The sequence below is a fragment of the Drosophila tropicalis genome, unplaced genomic scaffold (genome assembly GCF_018151085.1).
Source record: "Drosophila tropicalis isolate 14030-0801.00 unplaced genomic scaffold, ASM1815108v1 contig_23, whole genome shotgun sequence".
Lineage (NCBI taxonomy): Eukaryota > Metazoa > Arthropoda > Insecta > Diptera > Drosophilidae > Drosophila > Drosophila tropicalis.
In genome coordinates, this window is record NW_027172679.1 from 170370 (window position 1) to 183890 (window position 13521).

Below are 13521 nucleotides of genomic sequence, written 5' to 3' on the forward strand. Positions count from 1 at the left end.
TCTCGGTTAGGGCTCTGTCAATATCATTCTTTCGCTTACTGTTTGCATCGTAGAATACGGCTCCTGGACCTGCAACTGCTGCTTGTAGATGCTGTGTTGTCGTTATAAAGAAGTGTAGCTTTTATGGTCTTTTAAATCTGTATGAAATCTTTTTAAATGGTCCCGCAAATTCGAAGTGTTTCCGCTTGTTTTATATTCTTTTGCGCAGTTTAGGCACTTTGCAAATTTTTTGTCGTCGGACCGCTTAAAATATTTCCAAACTTCAGATATTTTATTTTTCATCTTTTGTGTTTCTTTCTCGGACACAACATCCGTTTCGGAGTCTGAGGAGGTGCAGTCGCAAACCGGAGTAGAGCCAAAAATTTAGTTAAAATACTTTCTAATGGCTTAAAAAATACGTCATGATAATTAACTTTCTGAATGAAGCGATCCATTTCTTTGAAATTTATCAACTTTTAAATCTAATCACTTTAAAATTCACAAAGAAAATTTATATTTATAGTATAAGTGCAAACGACGCAAAAAATAAATGCGGCAAATTGTATTGCACTGATGTGAAACCAAACTATCGATGGCACTATCGGTAATGCAGCGCCATCGATAGTATGACAGCTCGATAGTGCCAAACCATCGATAGTAACGATAGTGCCATCGATAGTTCTCCACCTCTAATAGAAAGACGCTCTGCTGCTTTTTGATCTGATTAAATTCTATGCCCAAACAAGTCTTTACTGTGCCAAAGTCCATTGTAGTCCGGACTGGCGTAGTCCATATAGAGCTCTTCTTATTAGACACACGGGATCTCTCATCTCAGTTACACCTTTGCACCATTGATTTGCTGCTCCCTTACACTCTGCGTCGTGGCGTTGTTGATTCGATCCCATAGGAGCTTCAGAGTTCACCTTTTGCATAAACTCGTTGAACTTTTCTGGAATATCCATGTATACCTTCTCTTCCAGTTCACCGTTGAGGTACGCTGTGACCACATCCATTTGATGGATCTCCATGTCATATTCAGCTGATAAGGCCGCTAGCAGTCTAACCGATGTTAATCGCGCCACAGGCGAATACGTTTCGTAAAAGTCTTCTCCTGGTTTTTCTGCATAACCCTTTGCAACTAAACGCGCCTGTTGGAGTGCCGTTTTCTTTGTTTGGAACACGATTTTGTTTCCAATCACCTTTCGGCCTTTGGGCCGCTCAACAATTTCCCAGGTCTTGTTGAGAATTTGAGCCATAAACTCATCTTCCATAGCTCTTGTCCAGTTCTCAGCATCGCCACTGCCTTGGGCTTCCTTGATGGTTACTGGATCATCTGTAGCTACTGCAAATGCCATTTCGCACTCCTCGAATATATCCTCAGCTGAGTCTAGTTCATCCTGTCGACCAATGTGTTCGTCTGCCGAAACATTTCTTCCTTGTTGATAGATTTTCCGTGGCCTATCACGCTGACCGGTTCTTAGCAACTTTGGTCGTCCTCTACCATGTCCCTCAGGTTGATTTACCTCTTCGGTATCATCCTCGTCGCTTGATGAATTTATTTCAGTCTCATCCACTTGGTCACCTAGTGGAATATCTACGCCATTTTCTGGCTTTTCATAGAATTCTTGAAATTCGCTTTTGAATCCTGAAATATTCATAAATTTAACATCATTGCTTATTAAAATCTCGCGCCGGTTTGGTTGATACAGTCGATAGGCTTTCGACTCTGATGAATATCCCAATAATATAAATTGAACGAGTTTGATTAGGATATTTCGATTATACGTTTATTAATATTATTATTTGTTTAGCTCGCAACTGAGCTTATTGGTTGGTGAAATTAAACCAAACTTAAATTACCCAAACCCCAAGGCTGCATCCCTCAGACACAGACCGCGGCCCATCGCAGAGACGCCGACAGATTGCTGACTCCGCGCCTCGTGACTCTTCTAGGAGCGTTCACTCAGCGTGGGCATGGTGGTGTCGGGTGTCCCATGCGCGTCCGGTCTAAGTGAGAACTCAGCATAACTTGTGTTGCGCGTATTACCTCCTCCCAGGTTTAAGCTAAAGGCGTCCTCGTCTTTTCTTGGAGGGGTCACTCTTTCAGGTTGCTTGGTAATTTTTATATGGCGTCGCACAGTGGGGCCTTCTGGCATTTAGCATTGCAAAAATCATAGCGTCTAAACCAATAAAGCGATTTCAAATTTAAAAAGCATATAATAAAGAATACCTTAAGCTTCAAAATGAATGTTTGTCAAAAGTGCTGATCGAAACCCGGTTTTTTTCAATCACAAATGGAATTTTTCATTGTTTTAGACGACTATGTAACATTTCTTAATGTTTTAATTTGATTTTTTAACATAATTACAAAAAGAAAAATAAAAAATTTTTTAATTTTTTTTAGGTTAATTTTGAAAATTTGCTATTGATGGCTGATTTTCTTCAACATAATTTTCAATATTTACATCAGTATCTAATAAACTCAACATTTCGGGACTATAGTTGCTATTTTCCAAATCCTTTCGTGATCGCACGTGTCTCAGTGATGCAATAAGTAGGTCCGAAGAGGCTGCTAGCATGTTAAAAAGGTCTTCATTTTGTCTAACACCAGAAGTTTTTAATGTATTAGTGTATCTGAACCTTTTGTAGTCCTTGTTTTTACATTTCTGTGCTTCTTCGGATAGCTCTCCAAGTGGTAAACACTGATATTCTATTAAATCCTTTCCGTGAGCCAAAATCCTATGTACCGTTGGGGTATGTTTTTTTTTGCGGATACAATTCAGTCAAAAGATGAGGAGTCTTTGAAGTATATTCGGCAAATTTTTCACCATTTACCATTTCCTTGCAATTTATAACATTCAAGATAACAGCCAACCTTTTAATGATCTCTTGACTAGCACCTGTTATAAAAGATGTCACTTGATCATTTTCAAAAAATCTCCTTGAAGTATTTCCATCATTCGTGTTTCGGTATTACCCTTTTTGTATTAATTAGGTAAACAACTTAATATTTACATCCAATTAGGTAAACGGAAATAAAAACGACCAACCCAAAAATAGGACAAACTTTTCATCAACTTAAATAACATTTACCTGTCTTGTCATTTTTTCCAAAGCAGGCAATTAGCAATCTAACATTGGAGAAAGGCATATGTAGGTATATATAAGCAGGTAGTATTTGCAAAACAGCATTACGCAATGTTATCATTCAAATACAAAGAAGCTACAGCCCAATACGCATGCGCTCTTCTTCTTCCGTATAACTGCAGCGCATTTTTAGCTTTTAGTTTTATGGCTTACGCATCGCTGTCGCAGGTCTCCGCATATTAAGACTATATACAACTGATAGGTAAATATTTCACCTACCTAGTGTATGTAGTCCGGTATTGATACTCGTTGAGTCTTGCTAGTTTTATTCCATCAAAGTTCAAAAAATGCCAATATTTAGTACATATTTTAAACGCTTCTAGTTCAATAACTATTTAGTAATTATTAAAATTTATGAAACATGCTATTAATAAAGAACATACTTTTTAGATAAAATATCCAAGATCGATTGTTGAAATCGCCCAATATTCAGTTTTAAAGTTGCGATTTTTATACCCTTGCAAAAAGGGTATATTAATTTTAGTCAGAAGTGTGCAACGCATAGAACGAAGCATCTCCGACCATACAAAGTATATATATTCTTGATCAGCACGACGAGACGAGTTCAAATAGCCATGTCCGTCCATCCGTCCGTCCGTCTGGATCAACGCAAACTCCTCCTAGACCGTAAGAGCTACAGAGCTGAAATTTAAATTAAATTGCACGTAGGCTTGTATATACTGCAGGCGTTGTATATCTCGGATTCAGCCGGATCGGACCACTATATCATATAGCTCCCATACAAACCCCAAAGTCACGTGACTTTTCTCAATAACTTCGTTATTTTCTGCGCTATTATCGTGAAACTTAATATTAGAGAGATTATTACGCCTATAAACTACTGTGATCTGATTTGATCAAGATCGGGTGAGTATATCATATAGCTCCCATAGGAACGATCGGTCGAAAACAGTGACTTTTGTAAATAACTTCGTTACTTTTAACGCGATTGCTTTCAAATTAAACATTTGTTAGTTTAATATATCTGTTAATGATTGTGCCAAATTTGATAAAGATCGGGCGACTATATCATATAGCTCCCATAGGAACGATCGGTCGAAAACAGTGACTTTTGTAAATAACTTCGTTACTTTTACCACGATTGCTTTCAAATTAAACATTTGTTAGTTTAATATATCTGTTAATAACTGTGCCGAATTTGATAAAGATCGGGTGACTATATCGTATAGCTCCCATAGGAACGATCGGTGGAAAACAGTGACTATGATCAATATCTTCGTTATTTCCTATGATTGTAGGCCATTCTTTCGCAAACATTAGCCATTGATGGCTAATAGGTAAGGAAAGAGTTACCAAAAAAGTTGCAAGGGTATACAAACTTTGACGCGGTCGAAGTTAGCCCCGGCCCTCTGGTTTTTTAAAAATTATCATTTTTTCCTTTTCACTAAAAATGTCTCAACTTTGGGCGCCTCTAGCACCCATGAATCTCAACCGATTTCAAAATTTTCCGGATTCATAATCTCTGAAGTATTTCCTATCGATTGCATATATCATTTTTGCCAAACGCGATCATGAAAAAACGTATTTTTGCAACGCATCCGAGAGGGCTGTCCGATTCGAATCCACCAGATTTCAACATAGCAGATCGTGACGGCAGCGAAGGATACACAGCTGCTTGGCCAAGGCCTCGTGATTATTCTGGACCTTAGTTGATCAATATGTTGTAGATTTGGAAGACTAAGGTCGCGCAAAAAAGGCAGGCTCAGGTGTTCCCGATGCTCGGTTACGTTGATCGGAGTTGTCGCTGAGACGGCGGGTTTCTTCATTAGCATGCCCCGATGGTTAGTGTATTGGGTGCCGTTTAGCCTGATGTAATCGTCGAAGGTTACCAAGAAGGTGCCTACGACCAGCTGATTGATGCCGTTGCTATTCTTCACGGCGAATTTTGAGACGTTGATTACTATGATTCCCTCGTCTACCAGTGTGACTAGTTCAATGTGCCCGGTTAGGGTGGCACAATGCTGAGCGCAGGTTGAATTTGGTGACATCTTGCAGAAAGTGGTGCTGGTGGTGGCGTCGCAGTTGGTGACCGCAAATATTTTTGTTCCGCAGTCGGCTACAACGCTATTATTATCTAAATCAAGTACCTACTGTTTTATTATGTTGAACGGGGAAAATATTAATTTTTTTACAGGACAGCTTTGGTTTTGGATACTTAATTAAAAAATGTAGGATGTTCGAATTTTGGAAAGCTCTAATGTGTGAGACCCCTAAAATGTTTGTTACACTAACATTTGTAAAATGCTCATTTGCCAATTCTTTGATGTCTACGCTGTCCAGGATAAGGGGGCTGATTAGATTTACTTTAGCCAATGTACTTGATAAAATTAAACCCTCTAGATTTGTAATTATTATTCTGTTTTTTGCTAAAATGGATTCAAGTAAACATTCGGATTCAACACTGTTACTTTTATGAATTGAGTTAAGGCCTTTTGTTATTTGATTGAGTCATTCTTGGATTTTGAAGTTAATTTCTACCTGCTTATTTTCTGATTCGATTAGCTGTGCCTGCTTAAACTTAATTTGTTCCCAGTCGTCAAAGTCCGGGGTGCCGGCTATTACCTTCAACGCGCTTCCGAGCATGTTTATGCTGCGAGCTTGTCGGTAATGCACCCTTACCGTGTCCACTAATGTTTGTATGTGTCCTACGTCAGTGTCAATAATTTTTCGTATGTTGGAATCGTCGAATAAGTCAAGTGCTTATCGATTTTAATGCAGCGACCTATTTCCCCAAGGGTACTGTGAAACCTTTCCACCTGACCTTTTGAGGTGCTGTGAAGTGGTGGGGCATTGGCAACCTCGATGTCAAAGTTATTTTTCAGAATTGATCGAATGGTTTCCGAGTTTAACGACTTCTCGTTGTCACAGTAGATGGTTTTTGTTCTTGGAAATAGGTTTATTAACTGCAAGATAGGTGCTTTTATGTCGAGTATGGCTCGTGATGCGATAGCTTGGACGACAGCATATTTAGAGAACTTATCAACACAAGTTAAAAAAACATTTCCTATCAGTGGAATTTCCCATTTTACATTTGGTTGGATGTCTCTTGTATTTTCCCATTGCACATATCTTGCAGTTGGTCGCAATTTCTGCGGCAAGTTTGCTCATTTTTGGGAAAAAATAATCCTGGAGAATTTGTTTGACATTCTCTTGTGCAGCGCGATGAGCCCTGTTGTGCTCTGTAGTTGCGATCTCTCGTTGTTCGGTAGTGTCAGTTATATCGGTAAAGACTTTTTTACAATACCTGAAGGTGGTGGTTGGGAATGCCTGTATTAACTTATGCTGGATAAAGGCGAGAATCGGTAGCTCGCAATGAATTACGTTAACCACGTTTGATTTTACTACTTCTTGCAATGTTTGTAAAATAGTATCCCTATCATTGAACATGACAATATGCCTCGTTTTTTCATTAAAAAATATGAATGTTCTGACCCGGGGAGACGGACCTTCCTCAATTATTATCTGATTCCTAAAGCAGTTAACAGGCTTATCAGTCGTGTCTATCGTGTACGTCAGTAATTCTTCACTATGTACCGTAGCCACGTCGGAGTCAGCTGTATCCTCAAGAGCATTCACATTCTGCCGAGAGAGAGCATCCGCAACTAGATTTTTTTACCTGGTTTGTAGATTACATTCGCGTTGTGTTCATCAATAAACGCTTTCCAGCGTTTTATTTTTGCGTTTGGATTTTTATCTGAAACCGCGAATGTTAGGGGTTGGTGGTCGGTGAAAATGTTCAGTTTTTTAACCCCATAAAGATAGTTCCTTAGGTTTATTAAGGCCCATGCGATGGCGAGAAGCTCGCGTTCGTTAGTGGCAAAGTTAACCTCGTTGTCACGTAGTATGCGCGATATCATTGTGATAGGTCGCCCGCCTTGTGACAGTACTGCTCCTAGGCCAAAACCTGACGCATCGGTTGTTAGGTCAAATGGCTCTTTGAAGTTTGGAACGCTAGTATCACATCTTCAGAAGCTAGTACCTGTTTTAGCTTGTTAAACGCTTTAAGTTGTTCTGTTGTTAGTTCTATATTCACTTTTCGTGAGTGATTTGCGCCTCACCCTTCAGGATCTCCGTTAGGGATCTTGCGATTGAGGCGAAACCTTTTGTAAAGCACCTGTAATAGCTGGCTAACCCCAAAGATGACTTTTGAAATATACTTGGCGCATTTTTCAGACCAAAAGGTAGTCTACAGAACTCATATTTGCCGTTATTCACGGAAAATGCTGTTTTCTCCCTGTTTTTTTTCCGCAAGTTCTATTTGGTGGAAACCAGATTTTAAATCTAGTGTTGTGAAGTATTGAGCCTCACCCATGTTGGACAGCATTGTCGAAATAGTGGGGATCGGATACTTGTCGTCGGTTGTTTTCTGATTTAGTTTCCTAAAATCGATAACCAGACGTTTTAATTTATGGCCCAAATCATCGACACCTTTTTTGTCGACGAACCATAATGGGTTGTTGTAAGGCGATTTTGACTGGCTTATGATTCGGTTGCGTAGGAGTTGTTTAACTTCTTCGTTCACGAAATCTGAAACGCCCATTGGGTAAGGGTAAAGTTTTGAATACACTGGCTCACCATCCGTTGGGATCGTAGCTAAGGTGTTTATATTATACGGCATCGACGTGTGCGAATGCTTTAACTGTTCGCTGGATCATTTGGTTAAATGAGTTTTTTACTGCGACGGGCACATCTATGTCGTCGATATGGATAAAATTGACCTCTTTGCATTCTGTGAACGCTATCGGTCCCGACCCATGGTCGTGTTCTAATAAGTTTTGTGATAGATTGATTTTTGCATTAATCTTCTTTAAAAATCAGTGCCAATTTTTGGAGGTTCCTGTGTCTATCAGGAGCCTAATGTTATGCCCTGCTACAGTGCGGGTTATGTACGGGAGCAGGGACCTGCCGCTAAAAAACTTACAGGACTCTGCATGAGAGGCATCGTCCTCTATTTCCAAGACAGCTTTTTCTGTCTCTTTATAGTAAGGGTCACTTTCTTCCTCTTGGGACATATTATTTATTTTTTGGAGACTTCTCATTGACACATCATAGTCTTGAGATTTTTTACCCTGGTTCGATTGTATAGAGCGAGTCGATGGATCGACGTCCATTCGCTCGGCTTCCTGTTGCTGTGATTTTTGCATGTTAAACCACTGTTTCTGGAAAGACCGCCCACCTAAGTGTTTTTTTATTTATTTATTTTATTTATTTATTTTATTTATTTATTTTATTTACGTCAACTAACACAGCAGTCGACGAAAAAGCTTAAGCTAAAGACAGATAGTAATTAAATGAAGAAGGTAGCTTAGCTTTATACACAACTAAACATCCCCGACCCGGTGGAGGTGTTTTATTTGCACAAGGTGCCAGCTATGCCCCGATTCACAGCCAATGTGGCCAGGGATAAGTTGCAGCCAATCCAAGTCCAGAATATTTTCATTGGTTTCGCTGTAGATGATTAAACAGTATAGCGCGAAGAGAAGTGACAGAAAGAGGAGGAGAGATAAGGTGAGAAAGGTTGTTAAAAGATTGGCAAAGAACACGAAGCGGTTCGTGAAGAGAGTAGTTAGTCAGACGTCTACTAAGGTGAATAGGAAAAAAGTTTCTGGTCCGACGTGAGGGAACACAAAAATACAGCGTATCTAGTAAATTGGTAGAAATGACTTCGCCGTTGACTAGTTTATGGAGATAGAGAATGCCAAAAACAAGCCTACGGTTATAAAGTTAAGGAAGATTAATAAAAAGAAGTCTGTCAGAATAAGAAGGTAGGCGAAGACCCGGGTTCCAATTTAGACCGCGTAGCGCAAACTTAAGGAATTGCTTTTGTACCGATTCAATACTACGCTGGTGAACATCATATTGCAATATTGCACTGGTGAGCAATATTCTAGAGTAGGGCGAACTAACGAAGTGTATAAAACCTTTGTTACATAGGGATCATGAAATTCTTTGGCCCAACGTTTAATGAAGCCGAGAAGGCTGCTTGCTCTGTTGACAATTGAAGAAATATGAACATTAAATGAAAGTTTAGGGTCAAACATAACGCCTAAGTCTTTGAATGGTGGAACACAATCTAACAGAACAGACTTAATAGAGTAATGAGCTAGGAGCGGAGACAAACGACTGAAAGTCATAAAAGAACACTTAGAGGCACTAAGGTGTAATTTATTAACGTGGCACCAATCACAGAACGCATCGAGATCTGATTGCAAGTACTGTTGGAAAGAAGGATCATTATAGGAATAACAAATCTTGACATCATCCGCAAACATGAGCACGCGTGAATGAGCCAAGGCCAAAGGCAAATCATTTATAAACAATGTAAATAATAGTGGGCCCAGATGACTGCCATGGGGTACACCTGACGTAACTCGAACAGTTTTAGATATCGAGGAACGAAAAGACACCTTTTGGGTTCTGCCAATAAGATACGACTTTAACCAACCCAATAATTTTGGTGAAAAACCCATGATGTTAAGTTTCGCGAGAAGCAAAGAATGATCAACCGTATCAAAAGCTTTACTGAAGTCAGTATAAATAACATCAGTTTGACACTTTTTACGGAAGCCATGGTGTACAAGGGTAGTCAATTCTAAAAGGTTGGTAAGCGACGAACGACCTTTCATGAAGCCATGCTGACAAGGAGAAATAGTGGATCTGGATAGATGTTGAAGGGAAGACGTAATAATTTTCTCAAACAGTTTAGGTATTGCCGAAAGTTTGGCAATGCCACGGTAGTTAGAAACATCCGATTTGCTACCCTTTTTAAAAAGCGGAATAATAAAAGACTCCTTCCAAATATCAGGAAAGCTACAAGTCTCACTCGATATAAAGAATAACCGAGCTAAAGGCTTAGATAGGGAAATCGAACACATTTTAAGGATGCAACTAGGTATATTATCAGGCCCGGGAACGAAGGAAGACTTCATAGATGACAAGCTAGAGAGAATACAGTCTTCAGTAATACTGGGAAAAAACATACAATTTAAATGTGGGATTGAAAAGGGATAGGGTGGATCCCACAGTAGTAGAATATGTCGACTGAAAAGATTTAGCAAACAGATCTGCAATATCGGAATCATTATTGGCAGTCTGGTCGTTAAGTCTGAAGGTGGAAGGTAGTGCATTAGAGCGTCTTTTGGAATTGACAATGTTGTAAAATCTTTTGGGGTTCTTATAAAATTCAACCTTACAGCGAACGAGATAATTGCTGTAGCATTGAGTATTTAAAAGACAAAATTGAGATTTGGCTATACAATAATTTGCATAGTCAAGTCGCGAACCAGTTTTTTTAAATCTTTTAAAATATCTCGATTTAATGTTACGAAGATTGGAGAGCCTACGTGTGAACCAGACTGGCGAGCTGGAGACGGTAGAGACATTCACATAAGGAACGCATTTATCAATTAGAGAATTAAGAGCAGAGTAGAAAAACTTCACTGCACAATCTATATCGCAGCACTCAAATAGAAACGACCAATCAAAAGAGAAAATAAGGCTGTTAAGAAGATTGAAATTTGTTTTACGAAAACATCTACGACGAGAATTTGAGATGTTTTTAAATAAATTAGTAACGGAATTGTAAGAAATAGTAACTTCAATGGTAGGATGATAAGGATCTTCAGGTTTCACTAGTGGCTGTGTTTGCGATACAGCACTAACAGTGGAATCAGAGACAAAAACAAGATCAAGGATTCTTTTAGAACAGTTAAGGAAAGAATTCAACTGATATAGTGGACATTCAAGTAGGCTATCAAGAAAAACATGTTGAGATGAAGGAATTAAGAAAGATAGATTATCATCAACAAGCCAAGAAATATTAGGCAAGTTAAAATCACCTAAAACTATAAGAACATCACGATCTTTAAGTCGACCAAAAATAGTTCGTAAAGCATCAGCATGGTGCACGTAGATCATGATATCAGAAGCTGGAGAAATATATGAACAAGAGATATATAGGCTAAAGTTAGAACATGTAACTTCGACGCAAATAAACTCAACACCTAAGGCTGATGTCAGAGTGGCCGCGATAAGCGATGCGATGCTACAAGCGATAATTATCGCAGCGATCTGCAAAGCGATGGCATGGCAGAGTGAAAGCTTTCCGCAAAGCGAGAAACCTAGCGAGGATTCTAATTTTAGTCTAAAAGGAGAGTTTAATAGTTTGTATACAAATTTAAGGCAGTATCCTGACAAATTTTTCAATTATACTCGAATGTCGATCAATACATTCGATTATATTTTGACAAAGATTCATTCAAAACTGGAAAACTGTTGGACAAATTTTGTTGTTAATCATATAACGCCATGTGAAAAACTTATTCTAACTTTGAGGTAACTATGTAATTATATATATATATTTTTTTTTTTGCAACAAAAATGTTTGATTTTTTTAATTGTTTTCGGAATTATTTCCGTCTCCACAATGAGAAAGTACGATCTTTTGAATTTTCATTCTGCAAAGCATTTTTTTTTCGCATGTCCACAGACTTCAACCAAAAACCAACTATTTTTTAACCTCAGAACGCAACGAAAACACACGTATAACAACAGTTGGATGAAGAGATAAAGCGATTCAGAATCGCTTTCTCGCAACTCGCTTCAACTTGTCGCTTTGGCTCTCTTCTCGCTTCGCTTGCACTCTGACATGCATTCAACGATTACATATAAATTTGAATGCAGAGCTTTCTCGCTCATTGTCGCTCAATATTATCGCATCGCTTATCGCGTCCACTCTGACATCAGCCTAAGGAGAGATCAATCGGCACCACAATTGAAGACAGATTCGAGTTTACAGCAATTTTAAACGTGATATAAACGTGTGTAAAGCATCGTTTCTATACTTTTCGTTAATGACGGCTGCCGCAGCAGGGTCATGACTCATAAGAGTCTTGTTTGTCAACAGAGTCAATTTCTTCTCTATTTCATCATAGTATTTGAGCAGTCCCATTTCGCCCTGTCTCAAAATACTTAGTTCCTGTTGGATTACGTGCACCGGTGTTTTATCGGCAAACGTGAAATCTAGACTTGCGATGATCGCTTTAAAATTCAAAACTGTATTAAAAGATGCTAGGAATGCGTCTGCTGGTCCCCTTATTTTGTTGCGCATAATGGCAACTGCCTGATAGTGGCTTGAACTACCATCGTCACTACTGTTGCCTGACATTAAAACCTCAATCCACAAACGATTCTTTCAAATTTATTTAGAATTAGCTACGGTTTAATATGAATTTTAAATTAAACCGAAATGAATTATGAATTTTAAATTTTATACGAAATGAGAATCCTGATTTTAATTAACCACAGTTTTAACAATTACAAATCACGAGTTCGATACGAATTAATAAAAAAATATGTATTTTAATTTTTAATTTTTTTCAAACTCAATCACTGGACAGGTGTCAAAAACAATTTTATTTATTTTATAATGCAAGAAAAAAAATGAGCAATTCACTTACATTGTATTTTTCCTTGTCTTAACTACTTAGAGCGTTGAGTACCCGACGGTAAATCACTTCCTTGTCGTTGCCTTCCTCACCAACTGGAGTTTGTTTAAAGGTTTTTTGTTTTGCAATGGAGAAAATTTTTTTCCACTGAATTATTGAAATAGCAATTTAAATTTTCACAGAAAAATATTTTCCTTTAGGAATTAACCATTTGGGGTTTTTTTCTTTTTGGTTTGTTTATTTCACAAACTGATTTTATTTTTGCATTAACCTTTAGGTTAATGGAGTTTCACATCCGTGAGTTCACAATCGCGTTGGGCGCCAATTAAACGAGTTTGGTTATCAGTCCTTTAGGACATTTCGATTATTCGTTTATTAATATTATCATTTGTTTAGCTCGCAACTGAGCTTATTGGTTGGTGAATTAAAACCAAACTTAAATTACCCAAACCCCAAGGCTGCATCCCTCAGACACAGACCGCGGCCCATCGCAGAGCCGCCGACAGATTGCTGACTCCACGCCTCGGTACTCTTCTTGGAGCGGTCACTCAGCGTGGGCATGGTGGTGTCGGGTGTCCCATGGCAACTCTCCAGATAATCCTTTTGTGGGGCATCTATTCCTGATATAGCACGCCGTGTTAATTGCCTCTGCCCAAAATGATGGTGGAGCGCCCGCTTGTTTCATCATACACCTGGCCATCTCTACCAGTGTACGATTTTGTCTTTCAGCTATACCATTCTGCTGGGGTGTGTGGGGCACAGTGAGTCGTCGGCCAATTCCATGTTTGTTCAAGTACTCATAGAATCCCTTGTTTCGATATTCCGTCCCATTGTCAGTCTGTAACATTTTTATCTTGTCACCTGTAACATTCTCAGCGAAAGGTTTATATGATTTAAATACTTCGAAAACTTTCGATTTTTGCTTGAG